Raw genomic sequence first — 4530 nt, forward strand, 5'->3', positions numbered from 1 at the left:
TTTTTTTTTGAGACGGAGTCTGGCTCTGTCGCCCAGGCTGGAGTGCGGTGGCCGGATCTCAGCTCACTGCAAGCTCCGCCTCCCAGGTTCACGCCATTCTCCTGCCTCCGCCTCCCAAGTAGCTGGGACTACAGGTGCCCGCCTCGTCGCCCGGCTAGTTTTTTGTATTCTTTAGTAGAGACGGGGTTTCACCGTATTAGCCAGGATGGTCTCGATCTCCTGACCTTGTGATCCGCCCGTCTCGGCCTCCCAAAGTGCTGGGATTACAGGCTTGAGCCACCGCGCCCGGCCTTTATTTTATTTTTTTAGAGACGGAGTCTTGCTCTGTTGCCCAGCCTGGAGTGCAATGGCGCGATCTCAGCTCACTACAACCTCCGCCTCCCGGATTCTAGCAATTCTCCTGCCTCAGGCTCCCGAGTAGCTGGGATTACAGGTGCACACCACCAAGCCTGGCCAGTTTTTTGTATTTTAGTAGAGACGGGGTTTCACTGTGTTGCCCAGGCTGGTCTCAAACTCCTGAGCTCAGGCAATCCACCAGCCTCAGCCTCCCAAAGTGCTAGGATTACAGCACTTTAAGCATTTACAGCACTTTCAGCCACCGTGCCTGGCCTGATTTTAGTATTTTTAGTAGGGATGGGGTTTCACCATGTTGCCTAGGCTGGTCTTGAACTCTTGACTCAAGCAATCCAGCCACCTTGGCTTCCCAAAGTGTTGGGATTATAGGCATAAACCCGGCCAAAATCCCTGATTTTTATCCCATGGACCCATGGAATGTTATTTGCCCTGTAATTTTTTTTTTTTTTTTTTTTTTTTTTTTTTTTGGGAGACAGGGTCTTCCTGTGTTCCCCAGGCTAGAGTGCAGTGTTGAGATCACAGCTCGCAGCAGCTTCTACCTCTTAGGCTCAAGTGATCCTCCCACCTCAGCCTCCCTGAGTAGCTGGGACCATAGGTGCATGCCACCAAGCCCAGTTATTTATTTATTTTTTTTCCTGTAAAGACAAGGTCTTGCTATGTTGCCTAGGCTGGTCTCAAACTCCTGAGCTCAATCCTCCCACCTCAGCTTCCCAAAGTGCTGGGATTACAGGCGTAAACCACTGCACCTGGCCCCTGCCTTATATTTTTAAGGGGTCTACTTTCACTCCTGATTTTCAGCTCGTTTGCTGAATGAGTGACTGATTTGGTTCATCTCTGCTGAGATTCTGCCCTTCCATGCAAGGAAGCAGCCTGGCCCCAGGTTGGGGGGAAATGTCCTTTACAAACTGCCCAGGGGCTTCAAAGTTGGGACTCATTCTTGGATTTTTTTTGGGTTTTCTTTGAGATGAAGTTTTGCTCTTGTTGCCCAGGCTGGAGTGCAATGGCCTGATCTCGACTCACTGCAACCTCCACCTCCTGGGTTCGAGCGATTCTCCTGTCTCAGCCTCCTGAGTAGCTGGGATTATAGGGGCCCGCCACTACACCAGGCTAATTTTTTGTATGTTTAGTAGAGATAAGGTTTCTCCATGTTAGCCAGGCTGGTCCGGAACTCCTGACCTCAGGTGATCCACCCGCCTCGGCCTCCCAAAGTGCTGGGAATATAGGCATTAGCCACTACACCCAGCCTTTCTTGGATGTTAAAACCAAGGTTTGTCCTAAAGATTGCACAGCTTTCCTGAGCCAGGGCTGGGGATTGTTGGGGCAGCAAAGCACCTCTAAATTCTTCTCTACTTTGCAAGTGTTGACAGCACTCTTTTATATCCTTTTCTCTAAATCAGAAACAGAGCAGAAACTAGAGCCATCTCATCCTGCCTCTTCCTATCATAGAAGGCAGATGGAGGGAGGCCTAGAGAAGGAGAAGCTTATGCCCCTAGTCCCACAGCAAGTCAGAGGCAGGCAAGACCCCTTTTCCCTGAAGCCCCTGCAGCCTCTCTGCCCCTCTGGTGCTGGAATAGGATGCAGCATCTGTGTGATGTTTGCTCTGTGCCAAGCACTGGGCTAGGAACAAGGCCTATGCTTTTCAAAGTGTGGTCCCCTGACTAGCAGCACCAAAATCACCTGGGAACTTGTTAGAAATGCAAATTTTCAGGTCCACCCCAGACCTCCTGAATCAGAAACATGAAGGGGGCCGGGCACGGTGACTCATGCCTGTAGTCCCAGCACTTTGGGAGGCCAGAGGTGGGCGGATCACAAGGTCAGGAGATGGAGACCATCCTGGCTAACATGGTGAAACCCTGTCTCTATTAAAAATACAAAAAATTAGCCTTGTGTGGTGGCGGGTGCCTGTAGTCCCATCTACTCGGAAGGCTGAGGCAGGAGAATGGCCTGAACCCGGGAGATGGAGCTTGCAGTGAGCCAAGATTGCGCCACTGCACTCCAGCCTGGGCAACGACAAAGCGAGACTCTGTCTCAAAAAAAAAAAAAGAAAGAAAGAAACATGAAGGGAGTGGAGACAGCATTTGTTTTCACAATCTTTCCCCAGGTTCAAATGTGGCATGCTCAAGTTTGAGAACCACTGCTCTAAGCCATAGTAGGCTCACTCCCGGTGTAACTGAGTAGCTAAAATTGTAGAACCCGGAGCCAGAGGGAATTAGGTGCAATCTGCCTCCATCACTAACTCTGTGACTCAGGTAAGCTATTATCTTTGAGCTTTAGTTTTGTCAGCGATAAAATGGCCACAATAATAGTGCCCATAAGGTTGTTGTGAGGACTACATGAGACAGCACAAAGCCTGGGGCGTAGTAAGCACTGTCGGGGTAGCCATTATTAGCTAGCTGAGTGTTTATTTATTTTTTATTTTTTTGAGACAGTCTTACTCTGTTGTCCAGGCTGGAGTGCAGTGGCACGATCTCGGCTCACCGCAATCTCGGCTCCCCACAACCTCTGCCTCCCGGGTTCAAGCAATTTTCCTGCCTCAGCCTCCCAAAGTGCTGGGATTACAGGCGTGAGCCACCATGCCTAGCAGATTTTTTTTAAGTCTAAAGCTTTTATTCTTGTTTTATTTATTTATTTATTTATTTATAGATGGAATCTCACTCTGTCGCCCAGGCTAGAGTGCAGTGGCATGATCTCGGCTCACTGCAACCTCTGCCTCCCAAGTTCAAGCTATTCTTCTGCCTCAGCCTCCCAAGTAGCTGGATTTACAGACATGTGCCATCACACCCGACTCATTTTTATATTTTTGCTAGAGACGGGGTTTCACCATGTTGGACAGGCTGGTCTTAAACTCAGCCTCAAGTGATCTGTCTGCCTCAGCCTCCCAGAGTGCTGGGATTGCAGGCATGAGCCACCGCACCTGGCCTGAATTTTGAGGTTTTTATCTGCTTGGGTCATGGGTGCAGGGTCCAGTTACTCCAAGGGGGCTGATCTATCTGCCATGCCTTGTGGGGTCTGGTGGGAGCTGGAGGGCCACAGGGGTCCTGCCTTGTAGAGTCACTTTTTTTTCCTCCATGAGATCCACAATCTTGGGAGTCCTGAGGATGTTCCTCCAAATGGGCAGACTATGCCCAGCCACCAGAGCTGGAGAGCAGGATTCTCTCTCTTTCCACTTCTAAAGGGACAGCACTGAAACAAACATGGCCTCTGGAGTCACGTGAGACTGGACTTGAAACCTAGCCTTGGACAAGTTCTTATTCTAATTATTTCCCAAACTGAAGTTACAGATACCACCAACTACCTTGCAGAGTTGTTGGTAAGAGTGAATGGCAGCCTAGCACTAGCAGGGCCTAGATGAGAGTTCGTTCCCTTCCTAACTTGAATATCACCTTTTCCTTAAAGCCTTCCCAGTACAATGTGTGCTCCCTCCTCACTCCTTTATACAGCATCCTGTGGAGACCAATCACATTGTCTAGTGCTGCTGCTTTTCCCTGATGGTTTGTAAATTCAAGTTCAGAGATTCTTTCTAAACTCTGACACACACCAAGGGCTGGGTGTGCTGACACTGACACAGTCCCAGTCCATTGCTTACTGGCTACATAATCTTTCGTAATTTGACCCATCTCTGCCTCAGTTCCCTCATCTGAAAAGTAGAGAATTGGATTTTCCACTTTATAGGATTGTTGGGAGGTTGAAATGGGCCAATACAGGTGGTGCACTTAAAAATGGGGCTGACATACAGCAGAAGTATTTGGTATGACATCATCCCATGATGTAATAAGTCCCCTTCTCTACATCATTTCTTCACCAAATGCTGCCTCACCTGGGGGAGCAAACAAGGAACCCCTAAAAGCCAATCCACTGATCTCGGCATCCTATTTATTCTCCTTTTAGAAGACTTGGCCAGGCACGGTGGCTCACACCTGTGATCCCAGCACTTTGGGAGGCTGAGGCAGGAGGATTGCTTCAACTTAGGAGTTTGAGATCAGCCTGGGTAACATGCCAAAACCCTGTGTCTACAAAGATTAAAAACTAGCCAAGTGTGGTGGCACATGCTTATAATCCCAGATACTGGGGACGCTGAGGTGGGAGGACGGCTTGAGCCCAGGAGATCGAGGCTGCAGTGAGCTGTGACAGCTCCACTGCACTCCAGCCTGGGCCTTGTGTGAAAAAAAAAAAAAA

Source organism: Rhinopithecus bieti, unplaced genomic scaffold, assembly GCF_001698545.2.
Source record: "Rhinopithecus bieti isolate Rb0 unplaced genomic scaffold, ASM169854v2 scaffold_39856, whole genome shotgun sequence".
NCBI lineage: Eukaryota > Metazoa > Chordata > Mammalia > Primates > Cercopithecidae > Rhinopithecus > Rhinopithecus bieti.